The sequence below is a fragment of the Emydura macquarii genome, unplaced genomic scaffold (genome assembly GCF_026122565.2).
Source record: "Emydura macquarii macquarii isolate MOO-44397 ecotype Brisbane River unplaced genomic scaffold, CSIRO-AGI_Emac_v2 contig_587, whole genome shotgun sequence".
NCBI classification, from domain to species: Eukaryota; Metazoa; Chordata; order Testudines; family Chelidae; genus Emydura; species Emydura macquarii.
In genome coordinates this window covers 16,956,489-16,984,146 of record NW_027130724.1, presented here as the reverse complement: position 1 = coordinate 16,984,146, position 27,658 = coordinate 16,956,489, and the positions used below count along the sequence as shown (strand labels likewise).

General features: G+C 40.1%; 1 protein-coding gene across 2 annotated transcripts in view; it reads right to left on the bottom strand.

Moving 5' to 3' along the window:
• MICAL2 (microtubule associated monooxygenase, calponin and LIM domain containing 2) overlaps nt 1-27,658 on the bottom strand; it is a 184,250-nt gene that overhangs the window by 153,779 nt on the left and 2,813 nt on the right. The window contains exon 1 of one of the 2 annotated variants that reach the window (XM_067540829.1): nt 27,296-27,395. The exons of the other annotated variant lie outside the window; for it this stretch is intronic. The gene's annotated coding sequence lies outside the window, so the exon portion shown is untranslated. Of the gene's footprint in view, nt 1-27,295; nt 27,396-27,658 lie in introns of those variants that run through there. 2 annotated transcript variants of the gene reach the window in all.

Here is a 27,658-nt window from a genome sequence, read left to right as displayed (position 1 = left end):
GATTCTACTCTAATCTTCTAGCGCCAATCTAGGGCACTGCAAACACTGGCTGAGCTGGAATGTCAAAGGGTTTTAAGGTGGTGGGGGGATTGCATTACTCTTGAGTGGTATTTAAGCATCTACCTCATCCAAATGCAGTGTGACTACAGCATGGCTAGGAATCTTCTGGAGGAGAAAGAGGGGAAGGATCTCTGGGCTGATGGGGTGGAGCCCCAGGGACCAGCCATTCTAGGCAGCATGCCCCCTTCTCAAAAACCAGTGGGAAAACTTCCCTCTAATAATGCCATGAGATAAGCTAACAACATTTATTGATCCTCTGTGCTTTCTGCCCTCCACTTGCAAGGGAAAGTGGAAGAAGAGGAGTAAGGCATAGGCAGGGTAGTGGGAGCCGGTCAAAAAGAAGCCATGCTATTGGGGAGAGTGATAGGATATCAGAAGCAGCAAAGACAGACAGCCCCTTTATGCAGATGCCCTGGGACTCCTGTCCCCTTCACATAGCCATCCCCTTCCACCTTGCGTGGAAGTGGGGAACTCCACAAAGTGAGGCTTGCCCATTGTCCTAACTTCCCCCACCTTCGTTTCTGTGGGGCTGTTTCACAAAAGGAGAGCCTTTAGGCCAGGCAGTCAGTTTCCAAAATAACCCTAAAACTACTTAATATGGACAAATCTCAGCAGAGTCATTCGCTAACCACTTGGAATGTCTTTTTGATTGTGTCAGAGGTCAAGTTCTTCACAACAGCCACAATTCGTGGTTTAAAGGGCATTATGATCAGGAAACTCTGGTTATTGTGCATTTCAATAGCCATCTGGAAGCACCACAGCTCTCTTTTTGGCTTGAGCATTGTGTTGACAGACGACAATGATGAAGATATTGCTTTGAGGGTACACAGTGCACAGAGGAGGAAATGCTGATGCTCTCCAGACAGCTTCTTCTGAGCATTCACTGCTATTTCACTGAGACACTGCACAGGGTGAGCTCACCAGAAATGATGTAATGATGCATGTCCACTGGGGCTAAATGGAATAATTCTTAACCACAAATAAATGTATCCGATTCAGTAATGATTTAGGAGAAAATACAAATTCCACCAGCGTATGGGGAAATATTTGATTTCGGATTTTCCTCCTGCTTGGCTATATCACCACTTACAAATTTATGTTTTTAAAATGCAAATCATTTTGGAGATGAAACAGAATTGAAGGTCTCACAGGCACATGCTGTTGCTGAAATCAGACTATATTACCCAAGTGACTCTGGAAATTAAGCAGATTATCCTAGGTAAAGACACAATTAAGTGAATTTAAAGACTTACCTAAACATCTTGCCCCAAGAGGTAAACTTGGGAGCATGGTAATATATAGGAATGAAAGTTTTGGGGTTTTTCCTATTGTTTGGAGGTCAGAACCTCCACCAACTTCAGTGATTTTGGGTCAGGCCAGGACTGGGAATAATCCCCAACTGTTATACATTTTAAATCTCATGCCTGGACTTAGCCCTCTACCCCAATGTTGACAGTACAGTACAGAAGATTCTGGCATATTTACAGGCAGCAGTTACAGTAGATGGAAACAAGAAGGGGCACAGTAGGGAAGGACTGATGTTCCTTCAAGCTGCCCATCCCCCCAATTGTACCTTAACATTCCTTAATCAGGGGGTAATGTAACTTTCAGGTGAGATGCCAGCTGACATATCTTTTGTCTCCCTGGTGACTATGCAGGAAGAAAGTAAAAGATCCCATCAAGGATTTTATAAAGAAAAATAACCCGGGGACCAGAGGTATAAATGCCAGTTCCCTGGTAAACATTTCCTCTTTCAGTGAAAGAGATTTAAAAGTGGCCAGTTGCGTGTGAGCTGTAGCTGAGAACACAAGTGACTATTTCCTCTACTATCACAGCCATTTCTAATGGAAGTAACTTGTTACCGAGAAGCACTTGAATATGACAAGCACTGAACTGCACAAAAAGTATAGGAACAATCCACACCAGAACCACTTTAATTTTTGACGTGATATAAAATAGTACTTTAGTTTTAGAAAGATACTGTGTTCACAGTTTAAAACTGATCTTGCTACTTAATTTTTCATTGGGGGAAAATATTTTTTAAAAATTCAAAAGCTGTCAGCTTAAAATAAAAAGTTGTTTCTTAGTTCATATACGTTATGTTGCTCTCTTTTTAATATTTGAGAACATACTTCTTGAGTGGATTGTAAAAAAAAAAAAAAAAAAATTAAATTCCAAATATTTCAATACCATTAATCCTGATTGCAGTTTCAATAAAGCCCATGCTTACTGAGAGTAAACTTCTGCATTGAGACTTTAGTTAGGCATGCAGAATACAACAAACTTATTGTTTTTAACCTTAAGCAAATATTATCAGAAGCAAAGGAATGGATTCTGCAGCATTTGTAGTAATCATTTACTTTGGCCTTTCTCCACTCCTACATTTTACAAGAAGGATGAGCCACTTTATTTCTGCTCTAACCATATTTATATACTGTGATAAGTACAGGACCAGGGACAATCAGCAACTGTTCTGAAAAGCAATTTCTTTTGCTTGCCTTATGGAAGTCTGGTACACCACTACATTTAGATTTGCAAGTGGAACTGGCAGCACTACAGGGCTTTCTAGGCTTTCCAAATTAGTTTCTATTTTCACAGTCACTGTGTTAAATATATTTATATTGAGAGGAAAACAATCTATTTCCTCCGCCTCCCCAGAACTGTCATAACAGAAAAAGTTATTTTTAAAAAAGTTACTACAATAATAAAGCAAAATCTTTCTTCACTTTACTTAGAAAGCAGTAAAATCACATAATCCAAACTGCTTAAAAAAAATGTTTAATCTTGGCTCTGACTCGGTGCACAAGCCTAAAATTCAACAATGACCAAAAATATTTTTGAACAAAGACCCACAGTTTTCTTCTTTTATAAAGAACTAAATCTGTTGGGGTTTTGTTTTTTTTTTGGGTTGGTTAGGTTTGGATTTTGTTTGTTTGTTTTCCATTTTTACAAAAGCTGACTTACACAAAACTCCTTCAAAATAATTTTTGTGGTCAAGTATGGAATTCAAAACAGTTCCTACAGAGACACTCTGTGCTCATGAACTATTAAACAAGGTTACCACATGCTATCAGCTTGTTTTGCTGGAGTTATACGAGACATTTTAAACGTGAACCTTTCAACAAGTGCTTCTCTGCCCAGTGAACCTGCTCCATCTTGAATCAACAATAATAAAATATAGCCAGAAGCATGTACATGAGCATCTATGCACCCATTAGCACTTTTCAGCATACACTTCCATACTTCATAGGATATGTCTAGTCAGTCTACTAGACTTCTGCAGATTTATTAGAAGTAGTGTTTTCATTTATTTTTATCTACAAACCTAGGCACATTTCACATGTTTAATATCTACTTGCACTTTTAGCCCTGGTCTACACTGACCTAGCAATTTGGCGGCAGTCAATGGGAGTTACGCAAGCTACGCAGACTGTGGACTGCTGTGCTTCCCTTCTGCGCAGTGTCTTCACTGCGCTGTGTGTTCCCGTCGACGCAGCGCTACGCTACTTGAGGGGGTGGTTTTACTCAGTCGACTTCCTGATCGATTGAGCGGGTCTACACTGACCACTCAAAATCGATCCAGAAAGGTCAATCTCGCGTCAGTATAGACATACCCTTAGTGCACACCAATTCATTTATTCATACTATCAAACCAGTGTTTCCATTTTATTATGAAAATATGCTACCATACATGTACCAGGATACACCATGTGGCTTTTTGTCCCCCTCTACTGGCTAGACCACATAAGGAAGTTTGCTACTGCGCCCAAATTAATGGATCTGGCCCAGTTAGCTGAGTCAAAGCCTGGGACTTTACTGCTTGAGCAAAAAAGGACCATGTCTAAGTGGAGAGGCAGAGGCAAACTCAAAAACCTCTATACATGGCTTAGCCACTTAAGGGAGACAGAGCCACACTGCATTAGCATGATTTACAAATGGATACATTCTTGAAATCTGAACAAAAACCAAAAGGAACATGAACTTGCAAACCATCATTCATGTATATAGTCCTGACCTGCACAAAAAATCCTATCATCCTCAGATGCAGGCCGAAATATTGCATAAATAACGATTTGCAGATGCACACCCAAATATTGCAAGTGAATCCAAATGACAAAGTACAATTTTTTCATTGCTCCTGCACAAGCAAAAAACTTAACTAGTATTCAAGCTACTGTATATGTCAGAGCTAGTGAACATGGCACTTTGTTGATCCTACTGTATTTCTGGAAAATGTAAGCTTTGTTAGCTTTAAATTCTAGTGTTAGGATAACTAAGTTCTTCAGTCTAATTACCATTTTGTGATGTCAACACTACAGAAGTACTTGCCTCTATGATGAGCTGGTCAGGTCCTTTTTTAATATTGGAAGCCAAATGCTATTATTATCTTTGCTTCCTGACTTTGCTTTATCCAAGACACCCAGCAAAGACAACTGAAGTTAGTTTTACAGTTTTACCATTAATAAAAAGATTAAAAAATAGCTTGCCCGTTAAAACAAAGCTAACCACTACTCTTAGTGATATTTAGCCTAATTTTATTTGTCTGATATTGTGGATTCATAGGGTTAACACGTTCATGATTAAGTCAATCTACATTCATTCTTTCAATGTTCACTCTAAATTAAAAGGTGGTGTAACAACAATTATTGTTAAGTGAATAATCCTCAGAAGAATCATAGAAACATAGGGCTGGAAGGGACCTGAAGAGTCAACTTCAGCGTACTGCTCTGTGGCAAGACCATCCTTGGCAGATGTTTGTCCTACCTGTTTTTAAACACCTCCAATGATGGGGATTCCACAGCCTCCCTTGGAATCCTATTCCAGTGCTTAACTACCCTTATAGTTGGAAAGTTTATCCTAACATCTAACCTCAATCTCCCTTGCTGCAGAATAAGCCCATTACATCTTGTTCTACCTTGAGAGGATATGCAGAACAACTGACCACCATTCTCTTTATAACAGCCTTTAACATATTTGAAGACTTGTCAGGTCTCCTTCAGTTTTCTTTTCTTAAGATTAAACACGCACAGATTTTTTTTTTTTTTTAAACTTTTCCTCATAGGTCCAAGTTTTCTAAACATTTCCTCATTTCTTGTTGTTGTCCTCTGGGCTCTCCCCAATTTGTCCACATCTTTTCTAAAGTGTGGCACCAGAACTGGACACTATTCCAGCTGAGGCTTCACCAGTGCTGAGTAGTGTGGGACAATCATCTCCCATGTCTTACATATGACACTCCTGTTAATACACCACAGAATGATATTAACCTTTTCACAACTGCATCACATTGCTGACTCCTATTCAATTTTTATTCTACTATAATTTCCACATCCTATTCTGCAGTACTATCACCCAGCCAGTAATCCCCCTTTTGTAGTTGTGCATTTGATCTTTTCCTTCCTAAGTGGAGTATTTTTCACAAGTCTTGATTGAATTTCATCTTGTTGAATTCAGACCAGCTCTCCAATTTGCCAAAGTTGTTTTGAATTCTAATCCTGTCCTCTAAACTGCTTGCAACCCTTCCCCACTTTAGTGTCATCTGCAAATTTTATAAACATTCTCCATTCCATTCTCCACATCATTAATGAAAATATTGAATAATATCAGTCATGACTGTCCCCTCGGAGCCCTACTAGACACACCCTCCCACTTTGACAGTGAAACATAACTACACTATGGGTAAGGTCTTGCAACCAGATGTGCGCCCACTTTGTAGTAATTTCATCTAGACCACATTTCCCTAGTTTGCTTATGAGACTGTCATGTGGGACTGTCAAAAGTCTTACTTAAATCTATATCATATCTACTGCTTCCCCCATCCACTAGCCAGTAACCCTGCCAACCAAGCAAATTAGACTGATTTGGCATAATTTGTTCTGGACAAATCCATGTTGTATTTTTCCTTCCTTATAACCCAATTATCCTCCAGGTGCTTACAAACTGATTGCTTAATAATTTGTTCCAGTATCTTTCCAATTATTGAAATTAGGCTGACTAGTCTATAATTCCCTGTGTCCTCTTTGTTCCCCTTTTTAAAAGATATGGAAAGGATGGAAGTTTGCCCAACTAGGCAGGATATCAGAAAGAGATGACAGAATCGATGCTGCAATGGAGAAATCCATATGCCAGCTGCATAACAAGTTGGGTACATTCAGGGAAGTCTGGAACTCTTTTCTAAAAAACAGAAACCCTGCAGAGGTGGGCATCCTACATTACAGTTTTTCAGGCATGTCTCTATATGTAAACACCGCAAAGAACTCCCCACTGAAATAGCTCTTGAACTCAAGAGAACTAAAGTGATTCAAAAACCTCACATGCGTGAAAAGTGTACACACACACACACACACACACACACACACTTCTACAATCAAACACCCTTCTCAGTATCAATTAGTAACAATTAAGACATATCCATATAAATGTCAGCTTCTCTCCTAGGAGCTCCACTGACAGCACACATCTGTATAACCATTTATATCAAACTAACGTGGTCTACTACTAATGTAATTACAACCTATAGAACGTAATTATGTGGAAGCTACCTCAAAAATGTTTTTGTTTTTTTTTAAAATCAATTAATTTAGTTAATAATGGTTATATTATCAGGCAGATACAGGCAGTTAAAATATTATCTATATGAAACAAATGAAACCTACATCAGATAGATATTGCTTTTATAAAATCAGTTTTGGGAAGGCTTTTGTGGGAGGACTGCCTAATAATCCTCATCTTTTTTCCTCCAGCAGCGACTGGGGCTGGAACAAAGGCTAGGTGTCGGAGATGCCACCCAGTTTAGATTGACAGAACACTTACTGTTAGAAGAACTGCCATACATTAGTGTGCCCAACCATTTGTGAAAACAGGCTTGCGGCCTATACCCTAATTGGCAAGAAGTGCCAGTTCACTTCTGGCATAGGGCCAACACATACCCAGCTCCCCCAGGGCTGTCCAGTGAAAAGCAGTGAACACATACAGGAGGAAGGGCTAAACCTTGCATTCTTGGTCACCATGCTCTGTCTCTCTCTCCCCCCTTCCCCCCACTTTCTTTTTCTTGGGCTATCTATCCCACTGCCAGCCCAATCAATATCCCCACCCTGTGAGGCCAGGGCAGATGGGCAGGAATGCATATCTTAGTCGTCATATTTTTCCCCATGAGGTGACCTTGACTTTAGAGCTTGTTTCCATCCTTGCTTTGTGAGGTCCTAGGTTTGTTCATCTTCAGGGCATACTGCAGGACCTGCTTCCACAAGCTTTCAAAAGGGATATGCTAAGGAAGATATATGCTGGTTCATGGGATTAATATGTATTGCTCCTCATAGACTGATAGGATAGCAATCATGATTTGCTACTGGTTGATTAGTAAGATTTGTTACTGTTTTTAACCAAGAATGCATCAAGCCTCAATTCAAGAAAGCACTTCAGCCTATTCTTAACTTAGTATGGAAGTTAATTTAAGAATTATGCTTAAATTCAATTCACTCTATGGAATTTCAATGTCTGCTTAAGCCCTTTGCTGAACAATTATGCTTTCCTGAACTTGGTTGCTAAGGAGGAAAGCTTGGTACACTTTAGAAGCCAAAAGCACACACTACTGGAAAGATCGTTTTAAGGTGTTATTCACACATTCAGCAGCTAATCAAATTCTAATGTTAGGGATGTGGAATTCTTCTAATTTCACTGTGAGGAGAACTAATATGCCCTCACTAAATGGTAGACCCATATGCAAATCTTCTTTATATCCTGTAATTAAACCATGTAGGCCTGAAGAATATCAGGCATTATAATTAATGTTAAGATGAAAGTATGCTTCATAAGAATTAGAATGTAATTGAGCAATAACACTAATGCACTATTATATATCATGGCATATTCTACATAAATTTTCTGGTAACCCTATGCAATAAAATGTTCAGATTTTTTTTTTTTTTTTTTAAACACAATTAATTACTTTACAATATTGAAACAATCCCTTTGCGTATGTGTATAAACAGATTTTAAAGTTAATTTTTCAGAATATATATATCTTATTAAAAAGATTCAGTCAATGAAACAATAATCAATACAATGTAGAAAGCCTGGCTACAAAAGCATTATCAAACCAGGATCAATAACTTCAAGGGCTATTGATTTTATAAAGTTATATACAAAAATATATCAAACGTGAATGTTGTTTAGACTAGATATAAAAGAATGAAGAGTTAGCATGTTTTAGCTCTGCTGCTGTAGAACAGTAATGAGATAAAACCACATTAGGAAGTTTATGTTGATGTTTTTTCTTGGTTAAAACCAAAAGGGAAGAGGGAAAGTGTGAAAAATATACTAAGGACCTTACTTAAAGAGACAGGAAGCAATTTAATAAACTGTCCAACAAGCCAATGTCCATCTTCTAACACAATATTCTTGTTTTCCAAAGTACATTACAAATATATTGTCACTGGAAACAATTAGTGAGACAAACTTAAAATCCATTGAAAATCCTGGCATGCTTTCCCCCCCATGACGCATGTAATCAGTCTTAAAGATTCAAACTCACACACAAACAGTCATAAAGGATGGGTTTACAGAACATGGCTTTTTCACTTTCCTGATGCTCTGTTGAGGGGTGATGATTCAAAAAGGATTCAGGACAACTGCAGAGATCACTCAGATTTATTTGTGACTTAGCAATTTCTTACACCCATCACTAAAGCAACTGGGCAGCTACCATCATTAACACACGTCCAACACATGTAGCACAGCAGCTGCTAGCTCCTCACACTATCAATCACAAACAACACTAGAGTGCATCCAGAGCAGCAAAGGGAGAGCTGGAGGCAGAAAATGGGAGGTGGCTTGCATTGCCAGGTGGCTATCACTCACGTCTAAAAGATACCCATCACAAGCAGCTAGCTAGCTCAGTGTATTCCAGGCTTTTGTCACTCCCTTAGCTAGTTTCCTAAGTCTAAGGGCATAAAAAGAAGGGACAGGGGGAAGATGAAGTTGTGCGAATAGTGAACATATGACCTGCTGGGGAAGAGGAGACTCAGTCAATCCAGAAGCTCAATATCCACTCTCACTTTGGCAGCAAGAGACAGCGAAACAGGGGATTTGGGGAATGAAGGTACGTAAGTTGCAGCAAAAGCAGGTCTTTCCACCCTCCAGTCATGGATTTAGGTGTGGAATTCAATAGACTCATGAAGATTAAATCCAAAGATCCATTAGGATCCCCCATGACCAGAGTAAGCTATAGTTTAGCTTGACAACTGGGGAGCAAAGAAGAGCATTGGGAGTATGAGGTCAGATGCACTGCTCTTCTTTGTGCCTCTTGCGCCCTACAGCCATGGAGGAGCTGCAGCCAGCCATTTGGCTACCACCAATGTAGACTAGAGGAAGAGATCATTTTTATTTAGACACTTAAACACAGCATTAGATGCTTACGTTTCAACATCCAGGTCTGAACATTTTAACATATAACTAACTTCTATAAAATTTTAATAAAGTATAAAGAGAACTTACTTAGACCAGAAAAAGAGAAAGGGAGAGAAAAAAAAAAATCAAACACTCCCATTGGGACTGAAATTCAGCCCTCTTTCTCAACTATGCAACCAAATGAAGTTACCGAGGACAGAACTGGGACCCAGAATTCCCAAGATTTTTACCATGCAGTTCAGTGTACCTACCTGAAGATTTAAAAAAGACCATATATTTGATTTTTAAAACATTTCAGGATTATCAAATTCAAGTGTCCCCAATTCAACAGACAGATTTCAATAATTTGACTGATAACTTCGGTATCACAGTATGCAAAATTATATTTTCCCCTTTGATTAGCTTTATAGATCTAAATTAACATGTGAACATCCTCCCCCTCCCCCCCCAAAAAGGGGGATGCTCCAACAAAAACAGAGTTTATGTAATGGGCTTTCCAAAGAAAGGAAACTGGAATATGATAAATCTGAAGGGAACTCTTCAATCATTTTAGAACTTCACTGTCCACAATCATTGCTCAGAATTTCTACATTGTGCCCTGTGGTGCCTGTGTGAATATACTAGGAGATTTGTTCAGAATTTTTAAAAATGAACATGGTTATGTTGTTTATATATTCACTAATCACTTCATATTTCCTACAGTCAGTTGGACTTGAAAGTGTCTCTGAATCAGACAGAAATGCATAGGAGTCTCAAGCAAACAGGAAAGGGGGAGGCTCTGAGTTGTTGGTTTTTTGTTTGTTTTTGAGGGAGTGTGTCTTTGGGTAGGTTGCATCCAGGTCCCATTTCATGTCAACCCACCACTGACTCCCAGCCAGAAAGGGCAGGACACAGAAGGGGGCCAGTGAAAAGACAGCTGGGGAGTTTGCAGAAGGTGAACCTAAGATGAACTGCACCACAATTTTTGATGAATGCTTCCTTTGTGGGCTGGGAAGAGAGAAATATCACCCACCTGCATCAACCAGTGGGGGAACCTGATGGGGCCCACAGGGAAATGGAGACCAGCTCAGCAGCAAGGGAGGGAGACACTTGTCAAGGGAAAATAGGTAGTTCCTCCCCCGCAGACATCTGTGGCACCGATTGGCTAGCTGGAGCAAGAGGAGTGTCGATTGACCAGCATTCCCCAGCTTCCAGGAATTAGTCCAGTGCAAGGGCCATTTTGGCTCCGACCCTTTCTAGAACACCATCCCCCCCAACCAATAAATGGGAACCCAGCCTGACAGATGCTGCAGGTCTAGCCAATCATCTATTAAGGGGGTCAGGAAGGAAATTCTTTTGGGGGGCCAATTGGCAGAGGACCAAGGAGTTTTTTGCCTTCCTCGCAGCTACTTCAATCCACAGTGGGTTAAGTAGTAATATCCTTTGTACCTGACTGAGGTACTGGGGTGGAGGTGTTCATTTGTTGCAACTTTACAGCATGGTTAAGACCATAGAGTGAATGGTTCACAGAGGTAAGGGACCTGTGAATTAGGTAATGGGCCTTGGGCTGATGTGAGAGAGTGAGACATTGTGGTCTTTGTGGCCCTTGCAAGCTGAGGTCCTCAACCTGCTGCACCCTCTGTTCCCCCTCGCAGAGGGGAGGGTACTAGGACTCAGAGAGCAGCGTCTTGGGGAGCAGGCTGAGGAGAGCTTACCCTGCATTATTGGTTATATGGTAAAGAGCCCTGTAACCCTGACACTAGTTATGGGTAATATGGTAAGGAGCCCTATAACCCCTGCACTGGTACCAATTAAATGCCCAGTATGGGTGGATAGCATTCCTCCCCTGTGTTAAAGTTTAAAAAAGTAGTGGCCTGCTGCTTAATTCCATGCAAGTGTCTGTTCTCTGTTGCCACTGTGTCCACCTCAAAAGAAGGAGAAACACAGGGTACTTCAGGATAGCACTACAGTCCATCCTCCCTGTTGCCAGAAGATTGACCTGTGTTTACTGAAAAAAAAAGATTAGAACTTCCACTAGTCAGAGCCAGAAAAGTTTTAGAATACATTGCATAGAATTTGTCCCTTGTCCACCAAATCAATGAAAGCGGAGACACAAAACAAAACAAAAAATGTTTCCAAAAAAGTTACAATGAAATATGACACAACTGATGTCTGCTTCACCCTGACATTTCTCTGGAAGTAGAGGAAGTAACCTATAACAAAATGCTAGTCTACTGACATGATCACTTTCATGGGACAGGTTGATATGCAGTCAGATTTAATGAAATCCCCATGCATCTTCTGCAGCATGGAAGATTGTATAAGAAAAACATTCCAAATGCATACAAAGCTATTATTGCATCTTGCTCATAACTGTTTATCATACAATCAGGTTTTAGAATGTGTATGAGTGTAACTTTAGATCTGTTAAGTTTGCTGTGCTAACAATATAAAAGCCAACAAAAAAATACAGTTTCCTACATTTTTCAACAACTGTCTTAAGTTCTTTCATGGAAGAATTACAGACGCTCGTTTCCAATTATCCAACAGAGCGAACAAAATGTCTTTGAAGGAAACATACAAGATGTTATCTTCAGATGCTTAATAGAAAATAAATCATGGTTCTGTTTGTTAGCAAATTGTTTTCCACTTATTTCTGAATAACTTTAGCTCTTATTTCCTTGCGTTTCTGAAGGTATACCCAACACTAGCCCTGCCTACATTCCTAAAGTATACATAAAACAAGGTGGTATGTAAACAACTTTTTCCATTGTCATTTATACCGAACAGTCGCTTTAGTGAACAGTAGATTTGATTTAAAGCAAAATATCTGGCTGTGAAAACATCATTTGTAGGATGTCAATGTCAAAATATACACAAATTTCCAGAAAAGTACATATTGGTAATTCAGGACAAAATCAAAACAAGCATTACAAACCCAGGAAGTTTGGAGCGAAGTTTACCACTAAAAAGCAATTCAAACATGTTAATGTATAGAAACACTCAGTTAAAGCAGCTTGTGTGCCTTAACTCCAACTACTAGTGATGACATCCAATAACCATGTAATTACGATTTCTGCATAAGGAGTGTTGTAGTTCTAGATTAGACTATTTTTAAAAGCCATACTGGTTGTTTTTCTTCACATCCCCAGGGAAGAACGGTACATACTGGGTAAAGATGGGAAGGGTGAAGAACCCACATTCAAACGTCTGCATTACGTGGTCACAAAAACAACCCAGAATGGCAAAAGACCACCAGTGGAAGTGTTTAAAGATGACGGGTTACTAATTTCTCCACTTTTTCAATATTATGGAAGCCAGACTTCAGGCATGACACAGGACATAATTGCTGAATTGATCTTTCCAGCTGGGGATTTTATTTTTAATGTGTGAAATATTTCAATTCTAACAGCATAACGCCACTGCTACAGGCACTGCTAGCTACTCCCTAGCATTACTGAAAACAATTGATGGGCAGGAGTTGCACCATGAGATGAATAAAATTACAGGATGTGTCTCCTACTTTAAAGCAGTTAAAAGCTGTTTGTTTCAATGTTCACCTCATTGTTCCACCCTCATACCCATGAGTGCTGTTCAGTTGCACGTTGGCAAAACTAGCTTCAAGAAAACAGGTGAGGTGGTTAGTCAAAGAAATATTGGATTTGCCCCTGCTCCTTAAAATGTATTATGATTATGCTGTCTAGTTTGATATTGTCAATATTTTGTATTTAGTTTTTATTCTGTAGTGTTAAGATGCCTTGTGACAAGTGCCCTTTAAGTACATTGAAAGAAACAAACAGGTTCAACAATGAAAGTTTTATATTGGATTAAGGCATCTAGACACAGTAAGCAGTTAATAACCACATCATGGAAAGGGATTTATTTCTACTTTTCTAAGATTAACATAATGGCATAACATACAGATAATGAGTTTGTTGTTTTCAGTTGTAATAAACAGAAGAAGCCAAGCGTTTAGAGTAAGCCTAAAAAAAGTGGGGAGCGGGGGGAAGAAATCAGATTTTAAGCTTTAGTCACAAGTCACCACTACAATCTCTTCTAACGTTGCCCTGTAGAATTAGTGTGCACACATCAATGGCTATTTTGAACATCTTAACCAGGTCTGAATTGTAAGTAGTGAAGGGGGTAAAGTGTCAGATGCACTGTATATTACAAATTGTCAGTCAACAATATTTTTAAGGAGCATCCACTTCCATAAAGGCCAGCGATTTAATGCATTTTAACATGGAAGTCATACCAAACAAGGCATTTTAAAATATTCAGTTTAGCTCAAGTTCTGTATCAGTATGGTCAATGCAACAGTAGGAAACAATAGGTATGATTCTCTTCCCAAGTTACAAAACATAGGAACTACAGATATTTTCATAGATGGACCTGAGTTTAGACAGTTGTACGTACCTGATCAAACTTTCACCTCACAGCAGGCCTTTGCTGGTGGGAGCACTCTTGAACAACAATATGTCATGTTGCTTTGCCAAAGGTTTATTAATCATCAACAAGTTAAAAGCTTGGATTTGATGTAATAGCAAGTACCTTAATGAGCATGTCCAAAAGGCAGGTCGGAGAACACAAAAATGATTAAAAGATTATAAAACAGTCTCAAATAGATCAATCTCTTTAAGGTATCTATTTAGCTTAACAAAGAGAAGGTGAAGGGGTGAGTTGGTTACAGCCTAAGTACCTACTTGGGAAACAAATACTTAATAATGGGGCTCTTCAATCTAGCAGAGAAACGTAGAACATGATCCAATGGCTGGAAGTTGAAATTAGACAAATTCAGACTGGAAAAAAAAATTAACAGTGAGAGTAATTAACCACTGGAACACAGTTTACCACAAATTGTGGTGGAGTCTCTGTCACTGACAATTTTTAAATCACGATTGGATGATTTTCCTAAAAGGTATGCTCTAGAAATTATTTTGTGAGGGTTCTAGAGACTGTCATATATAAAACATTAGACTAGATTATCATAATGGTCCCTTCTGCCCTTAGAGTCTATGAACTGTTTGTACATGAAAAAAAGATTTGTGTAGATTTTATTCAATATAGATTCGTAGCTTCTAATATTTTTCATGTGAAAAGTTTAGATCTCCAAAAGGAAAGATGAATGCAGCTCCACTTCTTTAGTTAATTCATCTTTATGTGAATGCTGTTCTGTAAAAGGACTCTCCCTTTTTAAAAACTTTGTCTTCACTTACTTAATCAAATCCAGTAGAGAAAAACGTGCTTGCGTTGTCAATGTTAATTTCCATCAAAAACTCATAATTTCAGTACAAATCATTAAAAACATCAGTAAACTCCTTGAATCAGGTAGAAAACAGGAAAGCTCCCCCTTCTGGAGAATTTTAAAAGGCTCCTTCTTACAATCCTAATGGAATCATCATCATCAGAAAAAAAAAAAACCCAGCTTTCCTTCCCCTCCACTGAAATTCAGAACGTATTTCATTATTTCAGTCCCTGAGCTGATAGTTTCACAACAATATATCAGACAACAGGCCAAGCCCACGTGGGAAGGAGGAAAGTGGGATTCAAAGCATGGGCTGTTTCTTAGCATGTGACAAGAGGTATAATTTGCTCATTAGAGAAACAGTGACATTAAAAACTAATTGTAATGAAGACTTCCTTGAATTACCCTGTGTCATCATCTCAAAAAGGTAATTTGTAAAGGGGTCAGCTACATATTGTACACCAAAGGTCTAGTCTAAAGCACTGAACAAATAGATCTGTCAGATATCTGAGAGACAGACCTGATAAATGAAGGTATAAACTTATCATCCAGAAAGTTTTTATTTTCTGCAAGAGTAGCAATAATTTTCAACATATGCTCAATAAAGTTCAAGGGAGGGAGGTTAGTGCACTGGCTGCAGTGCAGCTAATCAGTCAGACCTTCTTTGGAAGTTTTAACATTGATTGTATACTACACTAAAAACAGAAACAAAAAGCTTGCAAGCTCTTCTTCAGAGTAGTTTTAGTAACTATACCAGTATGTGCATCTGAATGAAAGGTTGGATGCCAGCTGCAAATACACTGCCTGCTATTATGTGCCTTTGTTTACCTTAGGAGTCAATAGTGTTTCATGAACTAAATAGGGAGATTATTAAGCAACTGTACATGTATTTTTAAGAATCAGACATACATCGATTAGTTAAATTTCAAAAGCTCCACAGTGATTTAGGAGCCTAAATCCCACAGGAAATCCCTTGTGACTTAGGCTTCTTTGAGAAGTTTACCTAGTATGTCAGGAGACAGAACTTTGCTTGAATGGATGGGGGCGGGGAAGGAAATGTGTTTCATTCATGTTAACATTGCTTTGTGCAATTACCAGTTTTGTCCATTTGAAGTGTGCATATTAATACACTACTCTATTTTTTTAGTCTACTTTTTCCAATGGTCTGTTAAAGACAGGGCTTGGGTCATGGGTGCATTTTAGTTAGTGTAGACTTGCACCTTGAACCTAGCTTTGTGAAAGTGTGTTGTAACACACATGAGAGTCTCCACTTACCTAAAATAGGTATATAGTTCTTTTTGTTCAGTATTAATGCACTATGAGTGCTCTCTGAATGGGAGCTGTAAATTCTGTCCCTACTACCCCACCTGAAGCTGTTCCTTTAAGTAAATACATTACTTAGTTGCTACTCAAAATGAGTAACAATGGGCGGTGGTGGAGGAAATCAATGCATTCATTAAGTCAAATACTAGATAACAAATAGTTTGCTAAATGAATGCATAGTGCCATGTATTTAAATTCAAAGTGAAAGGAAGCCTTCAGAAATTGACTGCTGGATTTTTAGGAAAAAAGGCATTTCATATATTTGAGATATTAGTGGAATGGAAACTATTTTCTATAAACATCTTTTCAGCTACATATCCTGCACCTCTTTTTCAATCAAAAGTAGTCAAAACTCCTCTCACGGATCTCAGTGATACAACTTTAGCCCAAGAAAGTATTGATCAGACTTTTGTGGATAACCCCTTCCCATGGAAATACATGCAGGATTCCCATTTTGGTGTTTCACTCCCCATCACTCTACCAGCATGTGGGAATGACCGCAAGGGGAAATTTGCTCTCCCAGGGAATAGCCAGTACTTTTTTTGCTCCAGATTCTGCATATTCCCAGTGACAACACCACAATTTCCAGTGACTTTGCCAGGTTCTTAGAAGCTGTACTAATGGGGCTTCCTTCTCTCCCCTTCCCACCAGTTTCTGCTACCCAGACCCCCCACCACAAGGAATGGTTTCCCCAATGCAGCAAGGACTGCAGAATAGTTAGCGCAGCCCCTGCTTTTCCACAAGCCTTGAAAGGTGGCAAGGGCCAAGTGTGCTGTCTCACCCCAGGTCTATCTGCCCCTGAGCCCATCTCTTAGGGTAGGGGAGGAATTGTCAGTTGCTTCCAAAGCATCAATCCCTCAACTCACATCCTCTGTATCAGAGCTATTTCATATTTATTTAACTAGCTTACAGCTAAAATTAATGCACAGAGCATATAACGAAAGCAATTTCTATTACCATGCACAATATAGGTAAGCTTGTTGCACATTAACCTATTTTCCTATCTAAATATCTAAGGCTCAAATTAATGCACAGAGCATATAACGAAAGCAATTTCTATTACCATGCACAATATAGGTAAGCTTGTTGCACATTAACCTATTTTCCTATCTAAATATCTAAGGCTCAATATTCAAAATACAAAACTAGATAGGCCTGATCAGCAACGGTGGTTGTTATTCACACCACACACAGCAGCCCACGGTACAACTAAGTAAAGGGAGTATTATGTTACCCAGCTATTATATGATGTCACTGCTTAAAATTTCAGCTCAAATAAATACCAGCTCCCAAACTTACACCAGGTATCAAAGCCACAACAGTGTCTTATTAAATATTTGGCATGTTGCAGCAAGTTACCATTGCTATGCGGTTGTACGTTACGGCATATCATGAGCCCATGTGGCAAGATACACCACATAATACAAGCATGCCAAGAATGCTGACAAGAGATCTAAAAGAACCCCCACTTTCTGAGCACCTTTAATAGAAAGTATGTCACAAATTGGCCAATACAACGCTATGTGTACTCTTCTTTTTCAGTATGAAAAACGTGTATTGCATTGTTTTAATGGATTTAAGTACTGTATTCACGTTAGCATGTTCACTATTAACACAACAGGTTTTAGTTCAGCACATAGAACTTGTGCTTTTCTAATGTTTTAGTTGGTACACCTTGAGACATTAGTTATTAATGCAATTAAACTGAAAAACAAACACTTAAGACTCCATTCTACTCCTTCACAGGGCCTGGCACAGAGACAATATGTCAAAGACTAATTATACAACAGGTGTTCAGTTAGGTGAGCTCCACTCAATTTTGAATCATGCACCAATAGTTCATATCTATGGAACTTGTTTCCAGTCTTTAATCATATGCACATTTCTGATACCCATTCAACCACACTAATGCTCTGAACATAAATATAGTATGTAGACATGACAGATGGTTATTAAAAAATGTGTATATAGAAACACAAACTAGCTGTTACACTAGAGGGTGTGCATCACACAGGTTGCAAATATTCTCTCAAACCCTCAAGATGGATCTAGACTATAAATATTCCTCTCTCCCCCTACATGCACGCAAGAATTTTTAGCAATACTAAAATAATGATGTTGGCAAAATAAAAGAGCAGATGACATCAACAGGAGTTACAGGCATGTACAGAAAAGTAGAATCCTGGAGCAGAAACCCACAGCATGGTTCTGACCAAAAACTCCCCCTCCCATGTAGTATCCAAGTTTGAATCTCAATTTTGGCTCTCCCATGTCTAGTTTGGATGGGAAGCAAGCTAGAAAGCAGAACAGAACAGAACACTATCACTGCATGAGCCTTGGAGAGAGAAACAAGGATATTCTAGCTGATATGTCTGTGCAGCAGCCCATCTCTTAAGAGTAACCTCCATTGGGAAAAGCAGTGGTGTACAGACAAATATACATCCTAAGCAATATCCTCAGCAAGTGCAAAACACCAAAGATTCACTGATTTCAGTAGAGCTATGACAATTTATAGCAGCTGAGCATCTGGCCCTCTATGTCATGCCATTAGGTCAAATCCTTCTATTTCCCATTGCCTAGATCCTGAATGTTATCCTGTTCTCTTCAGAATGGCACCATGTGCAGAAAATGCACAAGAAACAGCTAGACAACTGCCAAACATGAGTCCACACAAAGGGACTGATCTCATGAAGCAGGGTGCCCTCAGCTCCCAATGAAGCCAAAGGACTCTCAGCACCTTGTAGAATAAAATTTATTACGAGAGATATTCACTAACTGAAAAGATTTGTTCAGTCGGGAAAACTATAGCAAAGTTGTCAGAATACACAAAGATAAGAAAGAAAGAGTAGGTAAAATGGGAACAAAGTATCCAGTTTTTAAATGATGAGGTTGCATTTCACATGGACATAATATAACAGCATCACCTGTTCCAGAGTGATCATTTGAGATTAATAAGGATTGTTAGTTTGCACATTACAGTTTCTTCCCTGCTTTCTAGTATCTCTATACTTCCAGAGTCTCCCATTTGCCTCTCCCTAGTCCTTTGTGCTGCTCTATTTGTGTGGGGGATTAGAGGTAACATGCCTCCCTAACAGCACTAACAGATGGACTCACCTCAGCCAATAATCACGATAGTTTTTGTGATACATTATATACAAATGAAAATGCATTATCTGTCAAAAGAGTTCTACCCAAAGAAAAAAGGTCTCCCTCAGTGTCTGCATTAACATTCTTCTTCCTCCTCCTGCTCTTCTCCCCCCACTCCCAATACCTATTCCAAAGGTTTATATTAGGAACTACTCTTTGAATCTTGACGCACAGATTTTAAAAAAGATAAGCCTTCCAATTGACCACTCTGGGTGTGAAAACTACAAAATTCTGTATTCTATACAGCAGAGTAGTTTAAAATGCATTCAGCCATCTAAAAAAAGCACTTTGGGGGCTAAATTATTGCACATTATGTACCTTATTATTTTAAAAAGGAAAAGTTTCTAAGAGCCACAACAAAACATTATATTTGGGTTACTGAACACAAAACAAATGCTTACCTGAAGAATAGCTCATTCATTGTAAGCTCAAAAACTTGTCCCCAAAACAGAAGTTGGTCCAATTCCCTGACCCCTCTTCCCTCTCTAATATCTTGGGAAAAACACAGCTAAAACAACACTGCAGAAACCCTCACTGAAAATTTTACACAATTTTCATACATTTTAATTTACTGTTCATTTATGGCACTCCTACACAGAAGAGTAAACTGGAACAGCTCTCTGGTGTTGCAACAGCACGTCCAGTCAATAATCTGCAAGCTTAAAAAGTCTGAGAAGGGTTTATCATGGACTAAGATCCAAAGAACTTGCTTTTTAAAACACTAAAACTCCATAATCACATATTTGCAATGCCAGATGAGTCATTTCAAAATTTTATTTTAATATTAACTTGGTAGCATGCAGCCAATAAGAAAATTACCTGTGTCATTTTCTAAATTTACGTGGGTGAAAATAGGATGCAGAAGGCAGTGGGAAAAGGAGACTAAACATGAGCCTGATCCTGTATTCATGACACTGAAGCCCATGGGATTTTTACCTGAAGGAGTTAGGCCCTGTGTATAGAGTAGAGTATTTGGAGTCAGATTCACAAAAATTCAAAGATTCTGTACAGTACCTGAATGATGCTGGCTGACTTGTGTCAATATTATTAAAAATTACTTCCCCTTCGAAGTCTCAATTTTGCAACAGACAAGAGGAAAGGAAAAGGGGGTATAGACAGCACTGGAATAACAGGGGGATCTGGGGAAGGCTGGGCCCCCTTACTACTTTTAGGGGCTACCTGACTTCTGTGTATGGAACCCTTACTTCTTACTACTGTTTAAATTAAAGCAAGCCACTTGATGTTCTCAACCCCCCTACTTTTTCCCCATAATTTGAGCACTGGCTATAGAAAGATGAGGAAAGGAAATTCTACTCTCTGTATCAGTGTAACTGAACAAAGAAATGGACTTGTATGCAGCAGAGACTACTACTACTAATTATTACTATTAATTTGTATTGTGTTAGAATAAAGATCTTATTTAGCCCCCTGCTGGTGTTAGGCATGGTACATAAACATAACAGAACAAAACAAAATGGTTCCCTACTCCCAAAGAGCATACGTACTGCTGAGTAAAACGTTAAGTATGCAGGAAGAATCTCCCCGTGCTACCTTAAACAGAGTTTCCTTCCTTTTAGGGAAGTAAGACAGGCCCTAATGTGACTAAAATCCAGTTTTGGGGGAAGCTGAGTAAAATTCTACTTACTTGCAAGGCTAAATGTAATCATCTGTAGACAAAAAAAACCACAGTTATAGCATAACTCAACTCCTCCATTTCAAAAATAAAGTGAGCCAACTCCAGCTCTAGAATGCGTCACTATGCATTTGCACAGTTAATCTGAAAAGTAATAGACCTATCTCAAGTCTTTGAATAAGATGACAGCTCAGCCAGCATCCTTAGTTTAGAAGGAACATCTGTGTTCTCTGGAAACCATGTAATACACAAATACTAAGAATTACTAACACCACTGGTGAAGCAGTGAGTCTCTAATGTAAACACCTCCACAGCCAGTCTAAAAGAGCTGCAAACCATACATTTAAAGATGGAGCTCCAAAATGTTGGGACCAGGAGCAGTGACAATATTTTTCAAATTAAGAAGTTAGAATAGCAGGGATCTTCAGACAACATACAAAAGGATAAGTGGGTCTGATAAAACGTTGTGTATTCCACACAACAAAAGATATATTATTTTTGCATTGCCTCTAAAAATACGCAAGACCAATACTAAGTCATTCTACAACTTGTTAGATTTAAATTAGGCACACATGCTGCTAAGTGAAAAAGCAGAGACTTCCAATAACATACGCCTCTATTTAAAGTGATCTGACACTTTTTTTTGCAATTTGCTAATTTCTAAGGTGTCACAGCATAGGTGCCTCTTAAGATCAAGTCTTGCTTCCACTGAAATCAACTAGTTTTGCATCTGACGTCAGTCAGATCAAGATATGACCGCCAAAGTGAAGTGTATATGTTACCAGCAGTTCACAAAAAATTCTGAAGTTCTGTGGTATATTTTCCAATAATTTACAATGGGAAACTCAGGGTATCTGAAAGTTCCCTTTTATTTCAAATATTGTGATGCATGTAGGGTAGATCCAAGATTTGTGCCAAAAGAGGTGAACTATTTAAAATCTACTGACTATAAAGAATTACAGCAGTCACCCTGTTGTTCCACTGCCTTACATGCAAAGAACACCACCACCCAATAATTAGCTTGCTCACATCACCAGTCATGAGACGGGGTATGAAAAAAATATTCTGCAGTAGAACTTTTTAGAAAATAAAAAGAATTAACATCCGACAGTACAGCATGCATCTTCCAGGTAATATTTACTCAAGATGGTTCATGATTCTAGGACAGACCCAGGCAAATCCGGGCTTCTAAATTACCTTAGTGCAAAGTCAGTCGCATACTAACCACAATCTTATTGCTACATGTTTTAGGGCAGCAGAAGGAATTAGAATAGTTAGCACATACAGAGCTTTACATTTTCAAAGCACTATACAAATGTTAATGAACCCTCACACTTACCTATCTCACAGGTTTGTTAAGTATTACCTCATTTTATAGAGGGGAGACAGACAAAGGTGAAGTTACTTGGTCAAACAGCGAGACTATCAGAAATGAGATTAGAATTTAGGATTTTCCTGTTTTCAATCTGGTTCCCATTTCTCTAGCCCATGCCTTCAACTGTGTTGCTTTAAAAAAATGTTAGCTTTATGCAGAGGGCATGATTACCAAAAGTTTGTAACTCTTGCTTTGTTTCTAAAAGATCTGTCCTTCTTCAACTGTCAGATTAATTTGAAGAGTCAGTTTACCTGGGGAAAGGTGGATTAAGGGTTAGCAAATACATTTTGCAGCAACAAACTTGGAAGGTACATCTGAATAAAGAGTGAGAAACCTATATGAGGGGATGTAGTAATTGTTTAGTTAATCAGATTAGTGATAAAATGTTTTAAGATTGGTATGCAAACATCACCACATACTACAGAGAAAGTCACAGAAAGTCAGACTTAGGGTATATATACACACTAGAAAAGCTATGGCAGCGCAGAAATGGGCTCTTCCATCATTGTAGTACTTGCTCCCCTTGCCAAATACCTCCCAGGGATCCTCCCCACACGATGGATAGCGTCCCCCCCTCCCCATACATTTCCCTGCATGCCATTGTACTCCCCAGACCTCCACTCCCACACATGGGCTCGCTTGCCTTCCTTGGCAAATGCCTCCCAGGGACCCTCCCATACCCACCTGCAACCCTCAAGACCCACACTTCCAGCCCCTCCTACGGGGCCACAGCTCATCATGCTGCTGCCACCCCCTGATCCCCAATCACCCCCCAACCCCCCCCCACTGCATACCATCCCTGGATATTGTATTACTGTGCCTTGTAAACCCTGACCATTGCTTTTTTGTTTTTTGCTTAAACATTTCCTAATAAAACGTTTAAATCCACCTCTCAAGAGCCAGTAGCTAGGCTGATGGAAGAATTCTTCCATCAACCTAGCAGTGTCTACATAAGGGCTTAGGCTGACTTAATTAAATTTCACAGGGCATGAAATTTTTCACAGCTCTGAGTGACAAAGCTGACCTAACTCTGTAGTGTAAACAAGCCCTTAACCTACACTTAAAAGTTGTACTGGCACAGCTACGCTGGTCAGGAGGGTGAAAAAAGCCACACTCCCGACCAACATAGCTACGCCAACACCACCAAAAGTGGAGACATAGCTCTGATGATGGACGAGTGTTTCAGTCAATGTAGCTGTCATTCAGAGAGATGGTATTCCTATACTGACAGAAAGACTCCAATTTGTGTAAGCTACAGCTACACTAGAAGGCCACGTCAGTAAAGCTACACCATCACAGGCTATGTGTACATTATGAAGCCTCAGTAAAAGGATTGACGCTTTCCAGTTTCAAGTATGAAAATAAAGAGGTGTCATGAATGTATCATACACTGGCTGCCCTATGGAAAATTGTTCACTGTACTTTTGGAAGGAGCTGTTGGTCACCCCATTATGCCTGCTTGAAACCACCACATTTGTTATCTAAACAGGGTGATCAAGAGATAAGAAAGAAGAGGATTGGGGGGGACAGGGAGTGGATTCTAGTACAAGACTTTGGGCTTTATTCCAATGGAAAAAAATACCTGCAGGATTAAGGAAGCAATTATTCTATAAAGATAGCCCCAATTTTCAAAGCAAAGGCTTTTAAAAATATTGGTATGTGTACAGTGTAGAGGAAACATATTTGGCCTTGATTTTCTCATGTTCACTTCACAAGGCTCAGCCTCAGTAAGATTAGCCTGGAGTGAAGTGGGGAGTAATTCTGTGTATATCTTTTTCTTTCTTTTTTTTTTTAAGTTCATAAACATGGCTACTGACCCGATTATTATAAAACTTCTCTCATGCATATTTTAACATAAAAAACTAGTTGAAATGTCCACTGTATAATGCCCTTATTGCTAGAATACAGCGAATTGTCATGCAAAAAGAAGAAAGGCTATCTAACGTATAAAATTATATCCCTTTAAAAAAAATTTAGATTGAAAAAACACATTCTCAGCTAATTATATAAAGCCACACATGGTACATATTATACCCATCATCCATGAGAATATGCTAAATCACATGCCTCCTCCACTCCAGTTCAGCTGGCAGATAATTTGTTTTCCTTTCATAGCCATTATATTTTTATATAATGAGCGGCCATTATTAGGTGGCCAGATCTGCCAGGCAGTAAATTGCTTATATAACCTCTTTTATCCAAGATCAAGGTACTTTACAAACATTAATTGTTAACATCCCTGGGAGGTAGATGTTGCAAGTCTTACTACCCCTATTTTATAGAACAGGAAATGGAGTCACAGAGAGGTGAAGAGTCTTGCCAAAGGTCCATTGCAAGACAGTGGAGGAGGTAGGATTAGAACTCAGGTGTCCCGACACCCCGCCCAGTGCACTATATTTTAGTCCATACTGCTTCCCTGATGAAAAAAGGTTAGCAATACATACTTAAAGTCAACTTAAAACGAAACAGAGGTTCTTCTATAAAGCTTCCTAGCCCTGCCAACATACTTCAACTCTGACCCACAATGACCATCTCTATATGCAAGTATGTAGTTCCATTTCCTTATGCAGATCACTTCTTGGTTGAGATTAACAGCAAGGTTGCCAATTGTGAACAGAATGTTAAAATTGACTGAGGCATCCAGATATTTTCACACAGGCCTCCAAACAGACAGCAGAAAGCAGAAAGTCACTAGCTTTCATTTATCAACAGTTGTCAGATTCAGTCAAGCGACTTACAGGCAAGAAAAGCTACATCCCATCATCAATCTTCTGAGCCCTTCCAGTCGCTCGCTGCCTGCACTTTTTTTTTTTTAACCTCAGATTTTCAACCCATACCTAAAGTGTAAATCTTAATGATACAATTACTACTGTAGATTAAGCCACACTTCAAAGCTTGGATAAAAATGGGTGTCACATCCAATTAGGCCCAATGTGTGAGCAAAAAAGGATGTCATGCTGGTTAATGTGCACTGAGAACCATTCACACTTACCACCACAGAACAGCGTTGTAGCATACGCATAAAGTGTTTCTCGTTTTACTTCCGGAAGTTTATAAAGAGATGCTAGCTGAAAGTTAGTATGCTGTCAAATATTTGTATTTATTTCCATACATTCGTCTATCAAAAAAAAGTTAAGAAAGATTTCACAAATATAAATTTAAAAACTGTAAAAGTTATCTCAGGGCTCAAAACTCTAAACTCATCAATAAAAGATCTATCTTTAGAGCAGACTAGGATTAAATGTCACTATATTCCGAGATCCATCAAGGTGGTAGGTTTGACTATAAAAGTAATCTAGCCAAGGCAGCTGCAGTTAACCTTCTTCAGTAGGAAAAAAGGCAGTCAGCAGATTCTATTTAAGTGACAGATGTACAATGAGGAGCAACACATACCATATGCATGTGTGTGCATTAAAACCTTTTCCAATAAATATATACTCTGCAAAGTTCATACAGGGAAGCAATATTAGCATTCAGTGAGGTAATATAATTTAAAAGGTACAAGTATGAGACACATTCACTTATCACTTACTTAATACACATCCTAATTCTAAGAGGCTTACATTCTTAACAGACATAACAACTGTAGTCCAACATGGACAATGTGGATAAAGTCAGATACCAGGCAGCAAGTAGCTAGCAATTTTGAGTCTACATGCACTCATTGGCTGATCTATTGATCATTGCAGCATATCCATAATCTTTCTTAATAGATATGCCATTCCATATACTATTACAAACAAATGTAAGTGAAGTTGGAGAGATGTGTGTGTTAATAAAAAGCTTAATGAGGAGGAAAACAATGGCTGGTATCATAAGAAATGCTGTTCACAGAGATGGTGTGAGGACTAATCAGTTAATGTTTGAAGAGCGCTTTTGAAGTGCTGTGTGAATGCTACATTACGGTACACATATCATACCCCCACTATCATGCTAAGGGCATAGCAAGGTTTATGTACCCATGCCTCCACAGTCTGGACTCAGCAGAGTTATTTCATCTCTGTAGCCAAGAAGTGTTCAGACAGTTCACCTTCACCCATTACCAGGAACAACCTCGTGCTCTCCAACCCCACTCTCCCCAACTCTTATCTACATTGCATACACATCTAGGGCACATCGCTTCCTCCCTGGTTCTACTAGTAATCTCTCTTTACAGTTAGCTGTCCTAACCTCATGGAGGAAGCGTGACTAGCTAAAATGTGCTACTTTCAGCTTCGGGAAACTTAGCGGGAACGGGGATGGTACATTTCAAAAGATATATACTGCTTACAAAAAAAAAAAAATCCCACCCCCGCCCCAAAACAGCTGGCCATTTCCTGCTTGTGTGTCTTCTGAGCTGTTATTGACCAACTCGAACTCTGGCACAACAGCCACATTACGGACGGGGACAACCTGCCAGACTCCTCTTCCTATTTAAAACGTCAGGTTTGAAGCCGCTGCTAGCCACAGGTGGGCTGTGAAGAGATGCACCTAGAGATCCACCTGTGCCCAGGCAAATCTGAAATCGCTGGTTTCCACACGCGCGTCTGAACTCCTGACAAAAGACCGTTGTCTGACACAATTAAGTTAGACCCAGCACAGCTGAGCAGCGCGCGCGCACTCACACACAGTCACATCAGCCTCTTTCACCAGCCGGCATCTCACTTGTGGTTATATCACGTCCTGTTTCTTTTTAAAAAAAAAAACACCCGAGCACATGAAGCTGCAGCCGCAATACAGTCCGGATCTGGGGCGGGGAAAGGGCCCAAACGCTTGGGGGTAGATAAGAGAGGCCGAGTTGAAGAGGGGTCGGGACAGGGAGGAGCTGAGCTGAGCTGAGCCGAGCCGCACCGCACGCACCGCACCGCAGCCTCTGCCAGGTGAATTATTCAGGAGCTTTGCTCCTGCCTCTCAGCTGACGGCACCTGTGAAACTCCAGCCGGCGGCAAACCCAGCCGGGCAGGCAGGAGCCTGGAGAAGGGAGGGGGGACACCCACAACATGCGCCCAGAGGCAGATGGACCCCGCCGCACCTTGGCCGTGTAGACACAATTCTATGACACAAGCCGCAAACCCTCCCCCTCCTCCTGCCCCCGGGGACTCTCCCGGCTGGCCCCGGGGGCCAGTGACCGCCCCTGGGGGGGACTTACCGGGGATCCTGCTCAGCATGTTGTTCGGGGGAGGGACACAAGACAAGCCGGGCTCACCCAAGGGCAGCAGAGCAGAGCAGAGCAGAGCACGGTAGGGTAGGGCGCGCGCGCGCCGCTCCCCAGGAGACCCGGGCACACGAGCCCGCGCCGTCACCACCAGCCGGGACGCAGCCCAGCTACTCCACTGCCCCGGCCGCCTGCCCGAACGCGGAGCAGTAGAGCTGGGCGTGGCCCCGGCCGAGCCCCGGGCCAATCAGAGGACGGCAGGGGGCAGAAGGCTCCTGCCCCGGCTCCGGCTGCTGTCACAGCGCGTCGCAGGTGTGGAGCCGGGCGCCCGGCTGCCTCCCAGCCTCCGCCCTGGCA